Source organism: Schistocerca gregaria, chromosome 3 (assembly GCF_023897955.1).
Source record: "Schistocerca gregaria isolate iqSchGreg1 chromosome 3, iqSchGreg1.2, whole genome shotgun sequence".
Classification (NCBI taxonomy): domain Eukaryota; kingdom Metazoa; phylum Arthropoda; class Insecta; order Orthoptera; family Acrididae; genus Schistocerca; species Schistocerca gregaria.
Genome location: NC_064922.1, coordinates 749,739,179 through 749,766,037, shown reverse-complemented (window position 1 = coordinate 749,766,037; position 26,859 = coordinate 749,739,179).

The following is a 26,859-nucleotide window of genomic DNA, read 5'->3' as shown; positions in this document are numbered from 1 at the left end:
TCTGGAGCCTGCACCTAGAACAAGGAAGCATTCTTTACCCTTTGGCTAAACAATTTCTACGCAACAACCTTTCTTCCAGGAGTGCTTGTACAGCAACTTATGCAGCTGTGCTTCTGTGAATATTGGGAGAGAGATACTGACAAGGAAAGCTATAAGGGTTGGTCTTAAGTAAAGCAGTTTGGAAGTTTGCACGAAGAAGTCATGGTTCTCTTTCCAGGACCAGTCTCGTACATAACAATTACATAAGTTGTAAAGACAATATATTCGGAAGTACATACCTGCTGCTGCTTATTAATATTGTTAAACAGCTTGCTTTGTAACCTGTTGAGAAACCCGTTGCCATAGTGCTCAAAACGTGGTGTAGATCCCAGTCCAGTCATCCAGATGTAGCTTTGTTGTGGTTTACCTCGCTTAGAACGAAGTCATTGAGGGTTCCGTGGAATTGGCAAAGTCGATTTTTTTCCCAGGTTTCTAATGTATGAGCTTGCACCCCTCGTCTAATGACGTTGTCATCGACGGTTCAGTATGTGCTGGCCACTCTTCCACTGTTCCAACTTTATTTAGTCTTAGGAGCTGTTATAAGACATCTCTTAAAAAAGACAATTAGATGGTACGAAGCTTCGATTCAACGACACTGCTTAACATTACACAAACTATCTTTCTCTCGCCTGAAAATCAGCTAACGCATTGTGAGGAACGTAGTTTCCTACAGGATCCTAATTAAGGGTACTGCGCAATGTCTTTACGTACACAAAGCGTTCACAACAAAAAAACTACAGTAACACAAGGAAAACAAAGATAAAGTTACGCAATTGCGGTTGACATCTCGCATCTAGAAAACGTTGAGAATCACTGACTCGAGAATTAGTCAAGCAATTTTACGACACTACAGATTTAACACATTACTCAAGAGAACAGCTTCTGTGTTATATATTTTGCTGTACAGTAAAAAAAAAAAACAGCATGTGTTGGCAAATATTTGGCTTCCATGTTCCTGGGCCGAGTCGATTCAGTTTCAGAGGTGAGTTGGTAGAAGTTGATGAAAGATGAGGCGAGTAAATCACAGTCTCTGCAGTTTGTTGGTGTCTGCTCAAAAATGAACACAAACTGTACAGAGGCAGGTGTCACCCTGAGACGAGCAAAGGGTGTGCAGAATATGACCTCACTTGACCTCATGGCTGATGATTACTTGAACTCAGTCTTTCTTGTTGCAGATTGTACCCTTCGACATGTGGTATGCCAAATAAGTTTTCAGTTGCGAGAACAGGTCGTTTGTGCTGAAGCTGAATATTGGTGTGCCACATTGTGACGAATTTGATGATAAATGGGTAATTTGTGAGGATCGAATTGGAAATCTGTCCCATTAACAATGTTCAGCTCTATAATAGAGAGATAAAAATAGAAAAATTGTATTTATGTGTATATATACACTAATGTTCATAAAAAGCAGAACACCTTGAAGGGGTAAAATAGAACGCGCACGTTCAGAGGACATGTATGTTAGTACCTGTATGTCCTGCAAAAATCACCAGCATTTCATACATATCAGTTCAGTAAGCGCCCTGTTGCCTAGCAGGCACAGAGTCCGCTAGCGTCCCTGATGTCTTGATCCACGCGTGATGGCATCTACGCGTAAAAGGCGCGAATGGTGTCCTTTGTTATGGCTATCCATGCCGCATTCATCTTGTTCCCAATTTCATAGATTTTGTTTGGCTTTGAATCACAACATTGCACCTGTCATTCCACCATGTCCCAAACAATTTGGATTGACGACAAGTCTGATGAACTGGAGGGCTTTCGAAAAAGGCTGATATCCTGTGACAGCAAGAAGGCGACATGAGGTCGTCCATGCACGTGCTGAAAAATGACGTCGTGTCTCTGGCTGTTCAAGTTGTTCTGTTTCTTTTTTCTGAACGTGAGTGTATATATCAAAAATGTGTGTGAGTGTGTCCCATTAGTTACTGTATATGTGAGACGGACTGTGTATACTTGTGAGTGCTCACTATATGTGTTAGCTTCGTTAATCCTATATATGCGATGTACTGTAGGTTTTACTGTTGCTGACATACAAACCATTATTACATTTTTTATCAAAATATTTCACCTCATGTCTACAACGTAAGATGGTGGATATACTTCAAAAACTTATTACACCGTAAAATTGTGCTGCAATATTGTATACTGCAGTAGTGTATCACAACTGTTCCAATTTATAAAAGTTGTCCAAGCTGTTAAATGTAAGTGTTTCACTGTATGAAAACATGTTAAACTATTCCATCACGTTAAGTGTATCTTGCACATATGTTCTGTACATTGTTAAACAATTTTCTATATATTTCACACAGTTTTGTACCTTATTTTGTATAAAAACGTATTGCCTCAATTACGAAGTACGAGATTTTGTGAAATGGTCCTAATTTTGTGACATACATATTAAAATACTATGATCTATAAAATATGCTTTGAGAAAAAACACATTACAAACAAGTCTACTTTTTTAACTATTAATCTGCGATTCTTTCTTCATTGAACTTCTGTTTATGTAATTTTCAATTAATTGTTCACTACAACACAGGCTGTTAGGACATACAGTGTCCAGTTACATCAGCATTGCAGCTGTATGTTGTACTAGAGGGGATGCGTGTACACTTCAACAAAATTACTATTTGGGTTTAATTTCACCACCCAGTGAGAGATACTCTGATTTGAAATTGTGAGAGGAAAATGACTTTAAAAAAACTCAGGTAGTGGTCAACAGTCTTAAGGAGTACAAGCTCGGCTGTGAGAGCCGACAGACCGAAGTATTTAGCCTTCCCACTACTATGTAATTATTTTGAACCTATCCTAGTGGTGGTGGCTACTTTTAAAACAGGACAAGTGGGATGGTAACTGGGATGTTGGAAGTACTTTACAACTGAAGTGCATTTAAATCTAGGAGAAGTGGATTTCTGTATTTCCCACAAATTCAAGTTTATGACATAGCTGAAAGCTTAGCGCAAGAGGCCATAGACGCCATTGCGCTACACCACTGTCAGCCATCGTGGATTGCCCATGATGCGAGCTATCCTAACGTCTGCTACCTTAAACTGAGAAGTCATAGAGCTGGGGAACACCCTTTAAATCTGGCAACTATGGAACCTGCAGTTGGGGCAGCCAACTTCGATTGTAATGTCATAGGGCGGTGCTGAGGTGCGACATCTAAAACTGTGGCGTCAAAAGGCTATTAGAACGTCAGACAATCTACATTTTAAAAGTTATTATCAATTTACAGTTATATAATTTTGGGAAACGTAGTCCAGAGAAGCAACAGTAATCTGGTGATACAACTGGGTTGAAACAACTGTTTAGATCCTAATAACATTTTATTAATGACCAGTGTCGACTCCATGTACAAGTTATCTTCAGAAAATGATCCTCGTCTGGCTTTTGCTGGGGGCTCCTCAGACACTCATGTGGCAATACAATCGCAAACTGCAAATGTGTAGTTGAAGTGGCTTCGTGAGATGTTTCTAAACCACTTCAAGCAAATCCACTCAATTCCTCATCCATACTCTACCATGATCGTGGGTGGTCTCTAACGTCTTTAGTCAGGATGAATCAAAATAACATAGTAATTATTTTTTACGATACAATCGATCTAGTAAATGTTGCTGCTGTCAATTCATACATGTCGCCGACAACAGCTCTCTTCCCTTTATGGAATATACTACTATCAAGTCAAAAGAGAACAACTCAGAGTTCATCTTCACACAGTTTGCAATTGGCACATTTTCGCCGAAACTGATTTTACAAACGTTGTACAAACGGAGACTAGGAACTAATTAGAACGTACATGTAAAATTTGTGCCCTATTGTTTTAATTACTAATTAATTAAATACCATTACATGTAAAGACGAAAATGATCCAGATTTCTTCAGAAATCAAGTGTCTTATACTTTGGGAATATGTTGATTACTAATGTTGTACTATAGCTGGAAGAGTTAATAAAATATAAAATAATTTTTATCTTTACTCCAGTTACAGTATTGAGGTAATAAAAGGGTGTTCCAAAGTTTGTCAGCATTATTATTCAGAGGAATATTCTGGTGCACACCAACATCAAACGTTGTGGCTGCTTGTAATTTTAACGCCAACAGGTGTAACTCGCCAGAGGATTTTCCCGGATTTCGATTTCGCGCTACAATCACTGCGTCTGTCATAATCTGATTAGCAGGCGCAGCAATTTGATGTTTTGGTGGTTGTCATCCAGAGCAGTAAATAGGTTCTCATGAAGTTATTTTATTCTTCAGACATAGGACAACGAAGTTCTGATAACCTCTCTCTCCATTAGTTATTAATGAAAATAGTAATTATTGCAAAAAATTGATGATTAATAACTATTATGAAGAACCATTTGTTATGTATATACTTAAACCTGTATTTCATCAAGTATTACCATACAATTGCCGACTAAAGATTTTAGGTTTGTATATAATTCCAAGGCTACGATGAAGAAACCACGTCCCCGAAATTAACCTCGCTTATTACCACGGACTTTATCAATCCGCAGCGATCGGGTGGCGCCGTGGTTAGCAAACTGGACTCACATTCTGGAGGACGACGATTCAAATCAGCGTCTGGACATCCAGATGTAGGTTTTCCGTTATTTCTCTAAACGGCTGCAGGCAAATGCCTGGATGGTTCTTTTGAAATGGCACAGCCGATTTCTTTCTCTGCCCTTGACACTATCCGAGCTTGTGCGCCGTCTCTGATGACCTCGATGTCGACGAGACGTTAAAGCCAATCTTCTTTCCTTCCCTTTGTAACACTTCCCAGGGGTTGAAATATCTATGATTCCTCTCTGTCATGTGATTCACACCGCAGACATATGTATCTGATATTTTTTCCTGGGTGCAGATATCAAGCAACCTGGTTCAGCTGGGCGGTTGATTTGCTGGTAGTCTCACTGGCCTCTGAAGCTAATCTTGCTATGTTCGTTAATCGGTTGTGAGTTGGAAAATCATTCACCCAATAAAGTTCCCTGTTATATGGATGCCACCAACTATGTTCCGTAATTAACACACTGTTAATTTGGTTTCATTGTCCACAGCTGATATTATAATAGAATCGACGTAGTCAGTTTTTGGCACTCGACTGCAAGTAGCCATCCAATTGACGTTGATATATTTTAGATTGAGTCCCTAGATCAAGAGAGGCCATTACCTGGATGGCACCTGCGAGCATGGTTACACCTTATAACTTGCCCCATTTCCTATACGAAGGCGTACTGACATCAGTTCCGTTTATTCAAGACTATGACAATTTCCATGTTATTTCCCAGAGTACAATTGGTATCATCCGCTGCTGATTCACTCTGCTGTAGAGCAAGCCATGTTTCATTATTAAGTTTCAAGAATTGTGGGACATCAGACTCTTGCTGATATTCATATCGCATCGCAATAAGAGCATCTAATTTGCCGAAACAAGCTTTTCGTTATTCTGCTTGAAACAGATACTCAAACTTCTTTTACCTGTATTGTATATCATAATTACAATATCATTTTTAGAGGAAAATCTTACTTTTCATAGTGTATGGATAATAATTCCCAAGTGTATACTGGTGCCAGCAAACGACTGAACAACCACAGAACCGAAAACAAAGAAATAAACAAAACACTTAGTCTATGCAACTGTTAGAATTTCGTTCACAAACTCATGCGAGAGACATTACATTTTATTACTCATTTCCAGAGTCCATTATATACAAACCAAACAGCAGATATTCAGTACTTCTGGTAATCTGTGCACTTACTGCAACTACTGCAAGCTTTAAGCAAAGTGTCTTATAGTCTGTATTCATAGCTAGAAGCACTTTTTTATATACTAATCTCAGAGGACATCCGTTTTCACACAGATGTCTTGTAATTTCTGCAGCTAGTACCTAATATTGAGAGAGACGAATCCAGTGCCGTTTCAGGCACAATGTGTGAACGACACTATCTAGCTAGTGATGGTTTTGTATTTTGAGCACTTTCTTTTCACTTTACTTGTCGTCTCTCACTCAGGTCACCATGAACGTGGATTAGTTAAACATTTCAGTCGGCTTTCTTTCTCGCCTTAAATATGAGATGACTTCCTCCATTAAAGACGACAACAGGGCTGCACTCATACGTTGCTGGTTCCACAAAAACTCAAGCAATCAATCTCACCCCTGCTCGTCACCTAACTAAATCGGGCTGATGCTCACGAAAATAGTGTCACACTGTTTGGAACAGCGGTAAAATATTGAAATTATCATCCCACAATTTGGTGACTGTACTTAATTTGTTAATCGTCGAGTGGCTTCAGCTGGACAAGACATCTGTGAAGCAGACTTTCCTTGCTACCAAAAACAAAGCTACAGGCGGACAGGATTTGATATCTGCAGAGTGTTAGTAATTTTGGAACCCTTGTGCTAATACAAACAGGCATTACATTAACAATGGAGAAATGGATCTGTCATAGTACAAAAGGTAAATATGTTCCTTTTTGAAAAATCCCGACAGTAATTAGGGAACCTGTCTCCTCAGTCCTCATTCTACTTACCTCACCAAAAATTTAGTTATGCGAAAATACTCGCACTTTTGAACATAGGAGATCGTAAATATTTTCTCCTGTCTTTTTTTTGTTTGTTAAGCCTTTATACTATCTTACAACACTGAAAATGAAGATAAAATACCTTCTGCAAACCTCCAAAATTTTCACCGTTTAATATTCGCTGATAACTTGCACTGTACCTTGGATTCTGAAGCTGTAAGCTGTATTAGATAAACAGTGTTTAGAATTTCAAATTTGACTGCATATAACTGATTATAATTATAACGAAAATATTGCAAACTGCTGGGTAATAACCAAGGGAACTTTATTGAAATGTATCGACAGAAACGACAAAATAGTACTAGCTGTGCAGTTGTTTATCATTGCGTGCGGAGAGTCTCTGTCGCGTTGCGGACTCGGAGGAAGCAGAGCGGCTTCATTTATGAAAGAGTACGGAAGTGACTGTAGGGAGCTCCCGCCGCCGCGGCGGGCAACTACGCTCGCGCCAATGTAGACACGCCTGTTTTGTTAAATCGCGAGTGTTAAGAAAATGGTTCAATTGCTCTTAGCACTATGGTACTTCACTTCTGAGGTCATCAGTCGCCTAGAACTTAGAACTACTTAAACCAAACTAACCTAAGGACGGGATTCGAACCTCCGACCGTAGCGATCACGCGGTTCCGGACTGTAGCACCTAGAACCGGTCGGCCACCCCAAATATTAAGAGCACGGTGGGAGTGGACAGGTGGAAGCAGCCACAGTTCCAACTACTGACAACGCCATAATTATCCGTGGTTGTGGAGACGACCCGGGTCTCTTCCCATCGAAAAACAGCAGCAGCAGCAACAATGGCACCTCAGCATGCTCGTCGGCTACATTCTTCGTCATCGGCACAGCTGCAGCGTCATTAGACTAATTAATGACAGACATAGTAATGTAAAGGCTTTGCATAAATTATGAATAAGTTGTATAATAACTTACAATAGTTAAAACTTTTAGGTCACCTATGTTGTCAGTGTCCTCACTCACTATTAGCAAACAGGGTCCCTTTCCATTCAATCACCGAGGGTCGTAAGAATATTTAAAGTGATTAACTATTTACTGTCAGTCTCAATGTAAATTTTGTGGCACAGTAGCCGTTAATCCTGGTATTGCAAAACAGAGGCTACTTAAAATAAAGTAAAATTTCACTGGCAGAGCTAATAACTTAATATACAGCACAAATGAAGAGTGCGCAATTTCATTTATTGAGTATTTAGCTTAGGGAGTGACTTTGCTGTCTTGTTATGTATTTTATTGTTGTTACTTTCAAAGTAAAACCCATTGCTCATTTGCTTAAAGTAAATTCACTTTAATCTTTCTATAATCAAAACTAGATTGCTTGCCTTTTTTCTAAATTTAGCAGTACGTTACACAGAGGTTACTGAACACAATTTCATACTTAATGAAGTTCAAGTTGATCCAGTCATTTATTTAACCAGTAATTTCATGTAACGTTAGTTTCAAAATTTAGTACTTCAGAATAAGTAAGTGCAAGCTCAGTGCTTTTGGATTCATTTATTTTCCTGTGAACTGTTGTGCTGTGGGAAAGCGAGACAACCTTCTGTTGCCACAACAGTGATTATATAATTAAATTTATTGGCCACTATCTTTCTGAAGATGCTGGAGACGCATTGCCCTAGGGGGCTGGAGACCGTTTAGTTACACTCTTTTTGGTTAATCAGTGTTTTAATTGTGTTACTAGTGAATTTTGTAGTAAATATTACGTGGTACGATTTTTCCCCTGTGCGGTTGGCGAACAATTGCACTATACTCTACCCATATCAAAATTATCATCAATATTTAGCTTAAATTTGCAGTAGATTCTTCCTTCAGAAGAGTCTGTTGTACACTTTCCTCCAACTAACAGGTGTTATTTTCCTTCGATAACGATAACCTTACTCATTGTAAAATATCACCTGGCATAAGCGATCACCGTCAGTTATATCGCAATCCCATAGGCCAATTAAGCAGAGGGAGGTTACACGTGACGACCGTGACAGGACAATGTCAACTTTGTATTGTTCTTGGCACGAATTTTGGATTGGGCCGATTCGTAGGGAATTAAACCCTTTCACTAAGAGTAAAGTAGCTCACATACAGTCGGAGTAAGCTGTGGATATAAGACACAAAATTTCTAAATTTGCATTAATCAGTGAAACGTGCAACATGGTGGAAAAAGCGAAACTGATAATTTGATTATACCGATGAGGAACAATCTGTAGAACAATTGGGAACGCTGGCAGCGGAACCTATTGTTGACGAACCGGCTGCCAACATCACAAACGCTACCGCTGAAACACAGGAACAGAGGAAAATGGAAATCCTGACATTGACGGATGCTATGGAATTCGGAATAAAAATCAGTGTGGGTGGATACGAGGAATCCCTTCAGAAACAAGCAGAGTTAGTGTCATAACCAGTAATAGCTGCCCACATATACAATTTGTTCAGCATGTTGATCAGTACAGAATGTTGATCAGTACAATCAGAGCTCCGTCCAAATCAATTACTGTTAAAATTAACACTAAGTTCGAATCAATAAATGCTCAGTCCGAATCAATTAATGCTCAATCTAAAACAACGAAGATTGTGAACAATATTGGTAGGAATTTAAGGACATGGGACCTGGGTAAACTGAAAGAATCATAGGTTGTAGGGAGTTTCAGAGAGAGCATCAGTTAACGATTGACAAGAATGGGGGAATGAAATACAGTAGCTTTAAGAGATGAATTATTGAAGGCAGCAGAGGACCAAGTAGGTAAAAAGGCAAGGGCTAGAAGAGATTCATGGGTAACAGAAGAGATTTCGAATTTAATTCATAAGAGTAGAAAATATAAAAATGCAGTACATGAAGCAGGCAAAAATAAATACAAACGTCTCAAAAATTAGGCAGGAAGTGCAACATGGCTAAGCAGGCATTGCTAGAGAATGAATGGAAAGATGTAGAGGCTCTTATCACTTTGGGTAAGATAGATACTATCTACAGGAAAATGAAAGAGACCTTTGGTGAAAAGAGAACCACTTGTATGAATATTAAGAGCTCACATGGAAAACCAGTTATAAGCAAAGAAGATAAAGCAGAAATGTGGAACGAGTATATAGAGGGTATATACAAGGGCGATGTACTTGAGGGCAATATTATGGATACGGAAGTGGACGTAGATGAAAATGAAATGGGAGATATGATACAGTGTGAAGAATTTGACAGGGTCCTAAAAGACCTAAGTCGAAACAAGGTACCGGGAGTAGACAACATTCCATTGGAACTACTGATAGCCTCGTGAAAGCCAGCCCTGACAAAAGTCTACCATTTGGTGAGTAATATGTATGAGACAGGTGAAATACCCGCATACTTCAAGAAGATAATAACAATTCTAATTCCAAGGAAAGCAGGTGTTGACAGGTGTAAAAAATACCGAACTATCAGTTTAATAAGCTACAGCTGCAAAATATTAACACGAATTCTTTACTGACGAATGGAAAAACTGGTAGGAGCCGACATTGGGAAGATCAGTTTAGACTCCGTAGAAATGTAGGTACATGTTAGGCAATGCTGACCCTACGACTTATCTTAGAAAATAAATTAAGGAAAGATAAAGCTACATTTCTTGCATTTGTAGACTTGGAGAAAGCTTTTGACAATGTTGACTGGAAAACTCTCTTTCCAATTCTAAAGGTGGTAATGGCCAATACAGGGAGCGAAAGGCTATTTACAATTTGTACAGAAACCAGATGGCAGTTGTAAGAGTCGATGGGCATGAAAAAAGAGAAGCAGTGGTTGGGAAGGGAGTGAGATAGGGCTGTAGCTTTTTCCCCCGAAGTTTTTCATGTAAAGGAATCAAAAGAAAAATTCTGAGTAGGAATTAAAATCTATGGAGAAGAAATAAAAACTTTGAGGTTGGTCGATGACATTGTAATTCGGTCAGAGACAGCAAAGAACCTGGAAGAGAAGTGGAAAGGAATGGACAGTGTATTGTAGGGAGGATATAAAATGAACATCAACAAAAGAAAAACGAGGATATTGGAATGTAGTTGAATTAAATCAGTTGATGCTGAAGGAATTAGATTAGGTAATGATACACTTTGAAATGTCCCCTTAGAAAAATTACACAAGGCTGTGCTTAAACTGACCCACAATATTTTTTTAGCGGAACGCAATCTGACTTCCAAAAATCCCTACGAAAGAATGGCCCTGACTAACATTAACCTATACGTTTCACAAATCACTTACCTCACAAAAATCTTCGTTACTCAAGCTACTGCAATACAGCGAGCGCCACTACTGCCAGCTAAATAAAAGACTCAAACTACTGAAGGCACTAACTACTGATAGGCATAGTTAGCAAATGAAAGATTTTAATAGAGAACAAACAATGTATTTAACTCACTAGTCATAATATATATAGCAGTTCATGACACCAATTCTTAAAAATTTCAAAACTCCGCCATTTCTCTCCCCACGTCCACCACTGCTGGCGGCTCACCTCCAACTGCGCAACGCTACGCACTGTTAGCATCCAGCTGCCGCTGCCCAACACTACAATGGCGAGTATTACAACAATGCCAACCAGCCACAGACTGCACACAGCACAGCCAGTGATTTTCATACAGAGCGCTACGTGGCGGCGGCGTTACCAATAAAAAAACTTAAACAGCCTACTTACAACTTAAAGTGGTAGATGAGTTTTGCTATTTCGGGCGCAAAATAACTGATGATGGTCGAAGTAGAGACGATATAAAACGTAGACTGGCAATGCCAAGGAAAGTGTTTATAAAGAAGAGAAATTTGTTAATGTCCAGTGTAGACTTCAGTGTCAGGAAGTCTTTTCTGATAGTATTTGTATGGAGAGTAGCCATGTATGAAAGTGAAACATGAACGATACAGAGTTTAGCGAAGAATAGAAGCTTTCGAAATGTGATGCTACAGAAGAATGCTGAAGATTATATGGATAGAGCAGGTAACTAATGAGCCGGCCAGTGTGACCTTGTGGTTCTAGCCGCTTCAGTCTGAAACCGGGTGACCGCTACAGTCACAGGTTCGAATCCTGCCTCGGACATGGATGTGTGATGTCTTTAGGATAGTTAGGTTTAAGTAGTTCTAAGTTCTATGGGACTGATGACCATAGATGTTAAGTCCCATAGTGCTCAATGCCATTTTGAAAGATAACTAATGAGGAGGTACTGAATTGAACTGGGGAGAAGAGAAATGTGTGGCACAACTTAACTAGACGGGGAGATCGGTTGGTAGGAAACGTTCTGAGGCATCAAGGAGTTATCAATTTAGTACTGGAGGGCAGTGTGGAGGATAAAAGTAGTCGAGGGAGACTAAGAGGTCAATACTCTAATCAGTTTCAAAAGGATGTAGGTTGCAACAGTTACTTAGATATGAAGAAGCTTGTACAGGATACAGCAACATGAAGAGTTGCATCAAACCAGTCTCAGGACTGAAGACAACAAGAAAATAAACAGTATTGGAGTTGTTAACACGAAAGTAGATGAATTCTAGAAAGAAATAACTCTAATGAATACCGGAAACTATAGTCTTAAGTAGGACACGCATAGGTACAGTCGAAAATAAGATGTATAAATAAACATTTTGAGAGGGAAATGCAGAGGATTGAACAAAAAGTGCAACAGACTATCAATTCTGTTATTGAGGACAAAGTAACTGAGAAGGTAGGATAAGCACGAAAAGACGTAGGGAAATGTTACTAATTTGCAAATCTGAGTATCAGACATGGGCACAAGGGTAAAGAAACAAGTGACTTCGTGTGATGAGGAAAAGAGGTATGTGGAAATGTTAGCAACGACCGCTTGCCATGTAGTTACAAAAGTAACAGAACTAGAAAAGATATTACACCGAAAACAGCACTATCTTGTCATGCACATAACACTGAAATTTTAGTGAAGAAGGAGCGTTCAGATCCCCTCAAAAAACAGAGTTGCTTGCACACTACCGACTTTATTAAAAACTCAGGAGAGTGAAGGTGCGATTTCGTAGTGACAGAATCGTACAACGCGAACTCTCGACGCTCGATGAAAGAGTTTGGTGAAAATTGGATCCGCAAATTAGAATATTTGTGTCATCGTCAGACTGAATCAGAGATTGTCTGTGAGTTGTGGAAGAAGCTTCCAGATGATTCCAAGAGGTACGTAGGCAGCAGTTTAAGAACAGTTACTGCATTTTATAAAAGGTCGAGGGTGAGAACAATTGGCCGAATAATGAAGAAAATTTTAAGTTTTGTGTTAATGACGACAATTACCACATCGGCAACCACTCTAATAACAATGGCAATTGCAATAATGGTAAGCACCACCATGGTAATAATAACTCACATCACTATAACAATAACACTCATAGTGGGAACAACAGTAGCAGAAATGAAAGTGTCTAGTATCACGTGAATGTGGTACATGGTTCTCAGCAGAATGGCAGCAGGCAGGAGCAAAATCAGCAACTGCGACACCCAGATAGAAACAGGCCCGCTGTATGTAGTCGGAGAAACAATTACCGGCGCCGGTTTGGGGCCCACTGGGCGTGGGAATACCTTGTCGGCCCAGAAGAAAGCCTAGGTAACACGCTATGGTATATCCAGATGGATAAGCCGGAGATGAGAGGCTGTGAAAGAAGACAGAGTGAGTAACGCAGCCGCAGTAACAATATCTGAGAGTGAAACGGCAGTCGACAAAGCGATCTCTGTTGATACAGCAATGAAAACAGAGTACTGCTCAACGAGGAAGAGGCGGCCGCTGTTACGAAAGCTGTCTCTCCGAAGAAAATTTGTTGGTAATATCAGGTTCGTCTATTGAAGAAATTGATAAAAAGGTTTCACTGTTGGGATCAAAACGGGTTCAACAACAGCAGGACCGGCAGGTAGACATTAAGAATTTCCAAAGATATAAAATAAAAAAAATACAAAAGGAAAACAGATAAACCGTGGTTGGTGCCAAACCGGCCAGAATTTTCTGGAATAACCTTCATGTGAATGAGGATCTGTTACGGGATATCGAATCCGAAGGGATACTGAAATTGTACTACTTTCAAGACGTGGAAGGACGAACGATTGAAACTTGTGAAGACCAAGTATGATGAAAAGAGTAAAAATGGAGAAAACTTTAGAAAATATTACAGAAAGTACAATAGTTTCCTGCATATATGCAAAGATGAAAATAGTGACACTTGACGCGTGTGTTGACCCATCAAGTACATCACAAAAATAGTAGAGCATTATCACTTAGCCTACAATCATTGCGGACCAAAGAAATATACAGAGAAAATGGCTGAGGCTTTAAATTTTAATAACATGTTAAAGAGAATAACAGATATAATAAAGACTTGCGATAAGTGCCAGGGTGTGAAAGTGACCAATTGCAAAAATGGTAGCCCGGTACAGATCATAAGACCCGAGGATGTACTAGAGGTTATTTACCTACATATTAATAGTGTTGGAAGCCTTTTCTAAGTTCATTAAGTTATATATCATAAGAAAGGCAACAGCTAAAGCGGGTTGTAACAAATTTACAAACGATTACTCTGTGCGTATCGGCAAACAGTAATGGAATGACGGTACAGAAAGCAATGGGGTTGAAGTGATACACAGCTCGTCCGAAAACCAACCGATCGATACATACGCCAGCTGGGTCGACTTTGCCGAATGTATTGTCACTACAGCCACAGAGCGTGGGCAAATATAGAAACGATTTTGAAAAGATTATGAATGCTTTGACGCATGAACCTACAGGATTCTCTCTGGAGTAAATCCTTTTAGACCATAAGTCTAAGAGTTTGGTGGAAGAGATAACTGATTTGCCTCTGCGAGTTAGTATTGATACTGAAGTGAAGAAGGGAATGAAAAGGAAAGCCGAGGCGAGAATACGGCGTCATGACGCGAAACAGCGTTTGCTACATTTGCAATTGGCGACCTTGTTCTCGTTAAAGCGAACGAGAAATCGAGCGCTATTTATAATGGGATTTCAAAATTTAAATTCATTCATAATGGGCCATTTAAGATTTTCGGTGTACCTCACACTAACGCTTATTGTTTAGCTTTTCCTAATTCTGGCAATCTGTTGTCTGTACGTAACGTTGTTGACTTGACGTGAACTGATTAACTTGAGAGAGAATTTCAAAAAAAGGCTTAATTATTTGTGTAATTTTCAAAATTTGTTCCAAATTTAATTATTTTACCAGACTGTCAGCAGCGATTTTGCAAAATGTGTAACGGGAAATTTAGCTTATAGTGTAGATGTTCTGAAAGGAACTGAAATGAAAGGAAAACCCAAGCCATGACCAATGAGAACAAATGTCACTCTGCTATATGTGTATTTGTAATTTGGTAAATAAAATTTGTAAACATTCCTTTATACCACGTATTATGTAAGTGAATACCGATGTACTCAGAGAATGTGTCAGTTTCAGGTCTGTATATGCGTGTGAATATGGACAGTGTTGAGCTATCCACTGTGATAGAAATATAAGGACTGCTTGAGATTACTCGGGAGTGAGTTTTCAAAGCATGTAAGGCAAATAGACGTTCTGTAATGCCACTGCACAGACAAAGAGAACAAGCGCGCCGCGGTGGTACACGCAACAATTCCATGTCTGGACTGAACCGCTGCCGGCTCTTAGAACGATGCGGCGTCCTTTGTAAATACACGTGTGGAAAATGCCGTTTTATTTTTCAGCACAGCCAGTGTAAAGCTTTGTTGTAGACATTTAAGTTTTATCTGGACACTTGCTCAAAATACGCAAACTCTCATTACGAGAAAGGCATCCTGTTAATGATTATGTACTAATCGTTTGTATACTTTTAACTATGTTACGTATGTTTTCTTGAACAGTACTGACATGAAATTTTCATTTAAAATGTAATGTGTTCTTGAACGATGTAATTTTGTTGTTTAATATATGTTATGGTACACTATGACGATTTGAGTCATAATGACACAGTATTGTATATGCTATTACGAACCCCCATATAATTAATGAGAAGCTTAATGAGTGATTGTGGCAATGACCTTGCCTCAATGGATACACCGGTTCCCGTAAGATCACCGAAGTTAAGAGATGTCGGGCGTGGCCAGCACTTGGATGGTTGACCATCCAGCCGCCATGCGCTATTGCCATTATTCGGGGTGCACTCAGCCTCGTGATGCCAACTGAGAAGCTACTCGGCCGAATAGTAGCGGCTCCGGTCAAAGAAAACCATCATAACCGGGAGAGCGGTGTGCTGACCACACGACCCTCCTATCCGCATCCTCAGCTGAGGATGACACAGCGTCGTATGGTCAAGATGGGCCACATGTGGCCTCAAGGTAGAGTGCTTTGTGCTTAATGAGTGATTAACAGAATTTATCAACAGAAAATTGAGTGCATTTGCGCATCTGCATTTCCGTTTCTATACCTTCGGACATTCACTTATTTTGTTTCCCTTCAGGAAAAAACTCGTGGTATGTGGGGCACGTGCAACATCGGAAATTCAGATAAGATACCTTCAGTAGCATCCTAAATTTTCGCCTTTTAATATTTGTTGATAACTTGCACTGTACTTTTGATTCTGAAGCTATAAGCTGTATTGCAGAAACTATATTTAATACGTAATCGAAGTACTATTGTAATTAGTTTTGACTGTGTGTAATTGATTGTAATTACAATGAAAATGTTATAAATTGCTGGGTAATATCCAAGGCCGGTATATTGAACTGTATCTATAGCAAGGACAAAATGGTAGTAGCTGTGACGCTATTTATCTTTGCGTGTGGAGAGTCTCTGTCGCGTTGAGGGCAGAGAGGGAGCAGAGAAGCTTGAATTTGGAAATGGTGCGGGAAGAGTTTGTTGGGCGCTTCCGCCGACACAACATGCAGCTAAGCTCGCACAAATGTAGACACGCCTGATTCGTTCACCCCCAGGAACTGAGAGCACGGTAGTAGTGTACAGGCGGTGGAAGCTGCAATTCCAGCTGTTGCCTGCTCCGTTCAAGTTATTCCAGTCATTTATTTAATCAGTAATTACACTTAACGTTGTTGTTGTTGTTGTGCTCTTCAGTCCTGAGACTGGATTGATGCAGCTCTCCATACTTCCGTATCCTGTGCTAGCTTCTTCATCTCCCAGTACCTACTCCAACCTACATTCTTCTGAACCTGCTTAGTGTAGTCATCTCTTGGTCTCCTTCTACGATTTTTTCCATCCACGCTGCCCTCCAATGCTAAATTTGTGATCCCTTGATGCCTCAAAATATGTCCTACCAACCGGTCCCTTCTTCTTGTCAAGTTGTGCCACAAACTCCTCTCCTCCCCAATTCTATTCAATACCTCCTCATTAGTTATGTGATGTACCCATCTAATCTTCAGCATTCTTCTGTAGCACCACATTTCGAAAGCTTCTATTCTCTTCTTGTCCAAACTATTTATCATCCATGTTTCACTTCCATACATCGCTACACTCCATACAAATACTTTCAGAAACGACTTCCTGACACTTAAATCTATACTCGATGTTAATAAATTTCTCTTCTACAGAAACGCTTTCCTTGCCATTGCCAATCTACATTTTATATCCTCTCTACTTCGACCATCATCAGTTATTTTACTCCCTAAACAGCAAAACTCCTTTACTACATTAAGTGTCTCATATCCTAATCTAATTCCCTCAGCATCACTCGATTTAATTTGACTACGTTCCATTATCCTCGTTTTGCTTTTGTTGATGTTCATCTTATATCCTCCTTTCAAGACACTGTCCATTCCGTTCAACTGCTCTTCCAAGTCCTTTGCTGTCTGACACAATTACAATGTCATCGGCGAACCTCAAAGTTTTTATTTCTTCTCCATGAATTTTAATACCTACTCCGAATTTTTCTTTTGTTTCCTTTACTGCTTGCTAAATATAGAGATTGAATAACGTCGGGGAGAGGCTACAACCCTGTCTCACTCCCTTCCCAACCACTGCTTCTCTTTCATGCCCCTCGACTCCTATAACTGCCATCTGGTTTCTGTACAAATTGTAAATAGCCTTTCTCTCTCTGTATTTCAACCCTGCCACCTTCAGAATTTGAAAGAGAGTATTCCAGTTAATATTGTCAAAAGCTTTCTGTATATCTACAAATGCTAGAAACGTAGGTTTGCCTTTTTTAAATCTTTCTTCTAAGATAAGTCGTAAGGTTAGTATTGCCTCACGTGTTCCAACATTTCTGCGGAATCCAAACTCATCTTCCCCAAGATCCGCTTCTACCAGGTTTTCCATTCGTCTGTAAATAATTCGCGTTAGTATTTTGCAGCTGTGACTTATTAAACTGATAGTTCGGTAATTTTCACAGCTGTCAACATCTGCTTTCTTTGGGATTGGAATTGTTACATTCTTCTTTAAGTCTGAGGGTATATCGCCTGTCTCATACATCTTGCTCACCATATGGTAAAGTTTTGTCAGGACTGACTCTACCAAGGCCGTCAGTAGTTCTAATGGAATGTTGTCTACTCCCGGGACCTTGTTTCGACTCTTTCATTGCTCTTTCAAACTCTTCACGCAGTATCTTATCTCCCTTTCGTCTTCATCTACATCCTATTCTATTTCCATAATATTGTCCTCAAGTACATCGCTCTTGTATAAACCCTCTATATACTCCTTCCACCTTTCCGCCTTACCTTCTTTGCTTAGAACTGGGTTTCCATCTGAGCTCTTGATATTCATACAAGTGGCTCTCTTTTCTCCAAAGGTCTCTTTAATTTTCCCGTATGCAGTATCTATCTCACTCCTAGTGAGATAAGCCTCTACATCCTTACATTTGTCCTCTAGCCATCCCTGCTTGGCCATTTTGCACTAGCTATCAGTCTCATTTTTTAGACGTTTGTATTCCTTTTTGCCTGCTTCATTTACTGCATTTTTATATTTTCTCCTTTCCTCAATTAAATTCAATATCTCTTCTGTTACCCAAGGATTTCTATTAGCCCTCGTCTTTTTACCTACTTGATCTTCTGCTGCCTTCACTACTTCATCCCTCAGAGCTACCCATTCTTCTTCTACTGTATTTCATTCCTCCATTCCTGTCAATTGTTCCCTTATGCTCTCCCTGAAACTCTCTACAACCTCTGATTCTTTCAGTTTATCTAGGTTCCATCTCCTTAAATTAGCGCCTTTTTGTAGTTTCTTCGGTTTTAATCTACAGTTCATAACCAATAGATTGTGGTCAGAGTCCACATCTGCCCTTGGAAATGTCTTACAATTTAAAACCTGATTCCTAAATCTCTGTCTTACCATTATATAATCTATCTGATACCTTTTAGTATCTTCAGGATTCTTCCATGTATACAACCTTCTTTTATGATTCTTGAACCAAGTATTAGCTATTATTAAGTAATGCTCTGTGCAAAATTCTACCAGATGGCTTCCTCTTTCATTTCTTCCTCCCAATCCATATTCACCTACTATGTTTCCTTCTCTCCCTTTCCCTACTGACGAATTCCAGTCACCCATGACTATTAAATTTTTGTCTCCCTTCACTACCTGAATTCCAGTCACCCATGACTATTAAATTTTCGTCTCCCTTCACTACCTGAATAATTTCTTTTATCTCATCATACATTTCCTCAATTTCTTCATCATCTGCAGAGCTAGTTGGCATATAAATTTGTACTACTGTAGTAGGCGTGGGTTTTGTGTCTATCTTGGCCACAATAATGCGTTCACTACGCTGTTTGTAGTAGCTTACCCGCACTTCTATTTTTTTATCCATTATTAAACCTACTCCTGCATTACCCCTATTTGATTTTGTATTTATTATCCTGTATTCACCTGACCAAAAGTCTTGTTCCTCCTGCGACCGAACTTCACGAAATCCCACTATATCTAACTTTAACCTACTCATTTCCCTTCAAATTTTCTAACCTACCTGCCCGATTAAGGGATCTGACATTCCACGCTCCTATCCGTAGAACGCCAGTTTTCTTTCTTCTGATAACGACGTCCTCTTGAGTAGTCCCCGCCCGGAGATCCGAATGGGGGACTACTTTACCTCCGGAATATTTTACCCAAGAGGACGCCATCATCATTTAATCATACAGTAAAGCTGCATGCCCTCGGGAATAATTACTGCTATAGTTTCCCCTTGCTTTCAGCCGTTCGCAGTACCAGCACAACAAGGCCGTTTTGGTTAATGTTACAAGGCCAGATCAGTCAATCATCCAGACCGTGGCCCCTGCAACGACTGAAAAGGCTGCTGCCCCTCTTCAGGAACCACACGTTTGTCTGGCCTCTCAACAGACACCCCTCAGTTGTTGTTGCACCTACGGTACGGCTATCTGTATGGCTGAGGCACGCAAGCCTCCCCACCAACGGCAAGGTCGATGGTCCACGTTTAACGTTACTTTAAAAATTTAGCATTTCTGAATAAGTAACTGAAAAACTCAGTGCTTTCTGGCTCACTTATTTTCTTGTGAACTGTTGTGTTGTTGTAAGGCGTGACTACCTTCTATTGCCACACCAGTGATTATTTGTATAAATTTGTTTGCCATTACCTTTCTGAAGATTCCTCAGATGCATTGCCCTAGCGGACTGGCGACCGTTTAGTTACACTCTTCAGAGTTAATACTGTTTTCTTTTCGTTATCAGTGATATTTGTAGTAAATACTACGTGGTAAAATTTTCCCCCCGGTACGGTTCGTGAACGATTGCACTATACTCCACTCATCTCAAACTTATCATCAGTATTTATCTTAAATTTGAAATTGATTCTTCCTTCAGAAGAGTCTTTCGTACACTTTCCTCCGACTAACCGGTGTTAGTCTCCTTCGGTAACGATAGCATTACTCACTGTAAAATTTCGTTTGACATACTCCATCACGATCAGTTACATCGCGATCCAGTAGGCCACTTATCAAGGAGGAGGTTACAATCTCCCTCTCATTGCTGCTATATATATATATATATATATATATATATATATATATATATATATATATATATATATATATATATATGTCTCTCCCGCTGTCTCCTCTCACTACCATTAATACACAGTACATCCCACAATAAGTGTGAGAGGTGTCCATCTTAGTTTTTCTCCTTTACCCACATGTTGTAAATGTTGGTCCAAAAAGTATCCTCCCCTAGATCCACGTGTTAAAGTTGTCCGGTCTTGGAGGATGAGTGCCCTCCAAGCCAATGTATGGTCACCACTAACCCGTATTTTTCATTTGCACTGCCTCGTCTCTCACATTTGCTCCCACTGCTTCGATCTCCATCCATCTCTCTCTTTTTTGCCAGTGTCTTTCACTGACCGTCACTACTTCCTCTCTCTGGGTTCCCACTACTACTGTGTTTATCTCTGTCTATGTTTCACTGAAACATTGTCTCTCACATTTACATTATGTCTTCTCTCTTTGTCTGTGTCCGGCACTGTCCCAAAGTCTCGTCCACCGTCATCTTTACTCTGCTACTCTCTCTCAGAACAAAAATAGTGAATATGTGCGTCTGCGAAAACTGTGGCGATGTTTGAGGCAGCTGGTTCGCCACTTTCCTCTCAGTCTCCTAAAGAAGAACATATCCGCCGGCCAATGTCGCCGAGCGGCTCTGGGCGCTTCAGTCTGGAACCGCGCGACCGCTACGGTCGCAGTTTCGAATCCAGCCTCGAGTATGGATGTGTGTGGTGTCCTTAGGTTAGTTAGTTTTAAGTAGTTGTAAGTTCTAGGGAATTGATGACCTCAGATCTTAAGACCCATAGTGTTCAGAGCCATCTCAATCATTTTGAACATATTCGTCTTTAAAACTTCCTGGCAGATTAAAAATGTGTGCCCGACCGAGACTCGAACTCGGGACCTTTGCTTTTCGCGGGCAAGTGCTCTACCATCTGAGCCTGTGGCTGTGGCAGTGGCTAAGCCATGTCTCCGCAGTATCCTTTCTTTCAGGAGTGCTAGTTCTGCAAGTTTCGCAGGAGAGCCTCTGTAAAGTTTGGAAGGTAGGAGACGAGATACTGGCAGAAGTAAAGCTGTGAGTACCGGGCGTGAATCGTGCTTCGGTAGCTCAGATGGTAGAGCACTTGCCCGCGAAAAGCAAAGGTCCCGAGTTCGAGTCTCGGTCGGGCACACAGTTTTAATCTGCCAGGAAGTTTCATATCAGCGCACACTCCGCTGCAGAGTGAAAATATCATTCTGGATATTCGTCTTTCTTTGCGCTCCAGCAAGGGATTTTCCGCCCGTTCCCTTCTTTCCCTTCTACAGCACGACGTGCTGCTTATATAAACGAATTCTATAGGCCAGTAAAAGTTTAACAGTTTATCTATATATTTCGACACATTTATAAACTTTCACACATATAAACAACAAGTAAAAGCGGAAGATATAATGTTAACACACTTCTTCTTCATCGATTGCAATACATGAGAAACTCCAGACCTATAATTTGTGCCTTAAAAGAGTAAAATTGTCGTTAGAAGTATTATACAGAATTTTTAGTCTTTTCAATTTTACAATATATTTCACTCCTTAAAGTTCCTTGCTGGCATTTTAAGTGCCTTTTTATCCCTTTTTTGTAATTGCAGTACCTCTCTGCGCATCTGCATTGGGGTAAAATAACCTTTATATAGAGACAGCGTGTTACAAAGTTTCATTGGTGAAAAAATGCGGGCTAAAAAGATAGTTTGGTTGTCTCCTAAGTCTTGCGATAAGTCTAAAAACCTTATCGTGTGATTACTACCTCAGTTTACATTTACACCTCAGACCAGATATTATGTGCACATTTTATGTGCCTAAATGGGGTAACTCTTGACCGTCACGATCTCGGTTACAGTTAACAATATTGGAGTACGTTTCAATTTTTCTTCGAGAACACCATCTTAGGAACTTATGATAAAGATTTTTTACCATTTGCCACGAATATAAATTAGACAAGTGGCCATCCCTAACATTGGATCTTTCGATACCAAAAAGTCATAGCCCTTTGAATGTATCCTGATGAAGGATAGAGATTTCGAAAATTATGTTTTCTTTTGGGGGGTGGCAAGTTTCTCATTTCCCGCCCATGAAACAACGTTGCTTTTATAAGCTGCCTATCGTCCAATCTAGACCACACATGATGCAAAGAACCAAACGATTTGCTTAACTTGCAAATTTTAACCATGTACTGTATTCCCGTACAGTATTTCCGTTCTTCCGACGGGTATGAAAGGTGTTTCAGTAAGAGCGTGCAAAAATGTAACAGGACATAGAGAATGCTCCATTGAACAGTTTTAGATAGTGAAACTGTGGTCGTAGAAGTATTTTATGATTGCTGGATAGGAAGGGGAGGTTTCTATTGCATGTCTTGTGAGGACAACTTATCTGAATCCCCTTAATTGTGTCCTACAGGAATTTCAAAAGTCACTTGTGTATGAGACCTCAGTGGATACGTATGAGACTTCAGATGACACGGAGATGGAATTAGTTTCCAGAAATGTAGCTACCTGTTATGTGATTCGAAACACACCAGGGGTATTTGTCAGGGTGCATCAGAATAGTGTTCGGCGATGTCATACTTGCACTGAGGTTGATGGCAGTCAGTTTCCGCACATTTTCTAAATTATAGTACACACGGTATATTCACTGTATTGCCGCACGAGAAGCTGAGCAACACCGTGGTGTAGTGCTTATGATACTTAAGTGTTGCATGGAGGTTCGTGAGTCCAAAATTTACCTGGACTGCACAATTTTAATATCTATATACGGCTCGAGTAACTTCTAGAAGTGTCCACAAATGTCAAGAATCAACGTACTGTTCTTTAGCTGTATTTGTACAGTATGTATTCTGACCAGAGGCAGTTCGCTCCACGTACTTGTATGTGCGACTGCTGAATAAACCTTCGTTAAGTGAAGTTAGTGTTCGTCATTCATCTAATTACACCGTCTTCTACGTGACAGTATGAATGATAGTATTTGCAAGTAACTAAAGTAAATTAAAAAGTACACGGTAATGTGATTTTATTCATATTATCTCCTTAAGCTGGCTTCTCCGATCCCGGGCTTCCTAACTCAAATTGTTTAGTGGAGGATTCTCTATGTCCTGTTAAATTTTTGCACTTTTTTACAGTAACTCCTTGTGTAGATGATCACTAGGACAAGCCCTATCGAAAACAGTTAACCCTTATCTCTGTGACCAACAGAATCCACGCACGGCTTTTTAGAACATATTATCCGAACTGGTGCTACACAACAGATGGGATTATCCTAACTTGGAAGCGAAAAGGCGTGTCATAGACGATGGATGCGACAAGAAGCAGACCATCACAGGCACAGAGGATACTTTTCGGTAAAGGAATGCTACTGCTGTTAAACAATGGTGTGAGCTATAAATATCTGAGAATGTACGTCTCGAGCATAGAACTCTAGGGTGTGGAATCGTGGAGTATGGGTAAAATTTAATCATTCGAGATGTGGTAATACAGAAGGATTGAAAAGAATCTAAGCAGCCTGATGAGACATGAGATTACCCCAGACTCGGCTAGCAAAGGAAGATGTGGAGAGCAGTGAGAAGTAAAGGAATGGTAGGACGTTTGTAAAGATGTCAGTGAATAGTTTTCCCTGACAGCAGAGTGAACAGTAGTGGCAGACCTGTAGGGGAAGCCAGATTATAAGGATTTCAACAAATAACTGAGGACATTAACTGCTGCTCTGAGATAGAGAGGCTGCCACAGGATCTGAAGCTGTGGCGGCCAAATGAAATTCATAAGATGATGATGGAGAAAAATGTGCGTGCACTCCTTACATTATTAGATGATACCTGTGATGCCTCTTACTGATATGACTGCGAGAATATTGCTCACTTTTTAGCGGTAATGGTGTAAATGCATAACAAAATGGTTCAAATGGCTCTGAGCACTATAGGACTTAACAGCTATGGTCATCAGTCCCGTAGAACTTAGAACTACTTAAACCTAACTAACCTAAAGACATCACACAACACCCAGTTATCACGAGGTAGAGAAAATCCCTGACCCAACAGGGAATCGAACCCGGGAATCCGGGCGTGGGAAATGCATAACACATGACCATAAAATGAATACAGAGTCGAAAAAATAATAGATTTTCACGTCAATTAGCTGGACACCGCCAAGGAACTATTTATGTAAGAATAATCGAAGGAATACTTACTTAATTTTATTTCTTTCGTCATTTTGTTTCCTGTTCCACTCGTCTGAAACCCTCCTTACGACCCAGAGTAACTCATATCTTGTCTTCGTGGCCCATACGTGAAATGTATGTTGGTGGCCCTATAATCGTTCTGCAATCTGCCTCAAATGCCTTCACTCTAAATTACCGTAACATTGCCTTGTGAAAGGAGGAATGTCTTCCCTCTAGGGATTCCCATATGAGTTCACGAAACAATTCGGTAATAGAGGATTTGCTCATCGGATGTACGAGTAACAAATCTAGCAGAATGCCTTTGAACTGATTCGACCTCTTGCTTTAATCCTACCTGGTGGGGATCCCAAACCCTCGAAAAGTACTCAAGAATTTGTGTAACTGTCTTTTTACATAAAGTCTGCTTTTTAGATGATCCACACTTTCCGAAGTTCTCCCAGTGGATCGAAGTAGAGCATTCGCATTTCCTAATAAGGACCTAACGTGCTCATTCGATTCCATATTGCTTTACAACGTTACACCTAGACGTTAAATCGATATAACTGAGTCCAACGGCATCCGACCAACATTGTGCTCCAAGATCGAGAGATTATATTTTCTACTCATATGCTTTAACTTCCATTTCATCTATATGTAAAGCAAACTCCCATTCATCACAACACCCAGAAATTCCAAGTCACTCAACGAAAATACCTTCTTCTAACCACAACGTCATCAGCAAACAGTCATAAATTCCTGCTCATCCTGTCCGCCAGATGATTTATGTGTTCGGAAATGACAGCGGTCCAATTACTGCTCCCATGGGCACTGCTGACGCTATCCATGTCCCTAACGTACACTTGCCGTCGAGGACAACATACTTAAAATATCCTCGTGTCACAAACATACCTGGAAATCCAAATCGAATGTTCGGACCATATCGCCTGGTTATCCCGAATCTCATATCGTCTTTTGAGAAGTCTTCGGTATCACCATTTGACGTTTTCAGAATATGGATCCGGCTGTATGAGTGCAACCAGAATGGGCAGTTCCGATAAATCGAAACCTATGAGCAGCAGTGCTCTAGCACGGCACTCGGTGGTGCAAAACAACTGGCGCAGCCCAGCAACAGCGTGCACTATCGTGCGGTATTCAGTTTTCTGCATTTCAAGAAGAAGAAAAAGGCTGCAGTCCATAAGGTGGTGGAAGTGTACGGCGACACTGTTATTAGGTGGCGCAGACACTTGTCGTGAGTTCAAATGTCTGAGTAACCAAGTGGCAAGTCCCAATGTACAAAGGCTAGTATATGACCGTATCACAATGAAGCTGATAGTATGATAGTGAAAAAAGAGAAAATCGGTGGTGGATCAGTTGTTAACATCTTATACGATCATATTTTAGATGACAAAGAGGGCCACCCGCTGGGTTCTGCGACTGCTCACCTGCAAGGGCCCGGCGAGAAAAGGCAGCTACAGAAAGTTGAGGCTGTGCCAGAGCAGTCCAACTGCCTTCTTCAGTCATCTCGTCACTGTGGTCAAATGGTGGGTTCATCACTATGACCCGGAGAGAAAAAAGCAAAGTGAAAAGTGAAACCATGTGGAACCACCACTGCCGAAAATGGAGGAGACGCGGCCGTTATAGGGCAAGGTAATGTTGTTTTTATTTGGGATTAGCATTGCGTGGTTCAAGTACATTATGCTCGTCGTGGTCAAACCACCAGAGGAGTCTACTAAGGAGGTTCAAAATGGTTCAAATGGGACTTAACATCTGAGGTATCAGTACCCTTCAACTTAGAACCACGTAAATCTAACTAACCTTAGGACATTACACACATCCATACCCGAGGCAGGATTTGAACCTGCGACCGTAGCGGTCACGCCAAGAACCGCTCGGCCACAGCGGACAGTTACTATGGAGATCTGTAGATAGAATTCAGCAGGCTGTCAAGACGAAGCGTCGCAGGGAGCTTCTATAGAGTTTGTTTTTGCCCGTGACAGCTTCTCAGCTCATTCTGCTTATTTGGGATGTCAAATTTTACCTTACCTTTCCCTGTGTCTCTTATAAGATGCCCTGTTCCTCCTTTTCCCTCTGATGAAGAACTCATCGCATGTTCGGCATTTCCAGAATGACGACGAGTTGACTTGAACACTGTGGAAGTAGTGAAATCTGAACTTTCA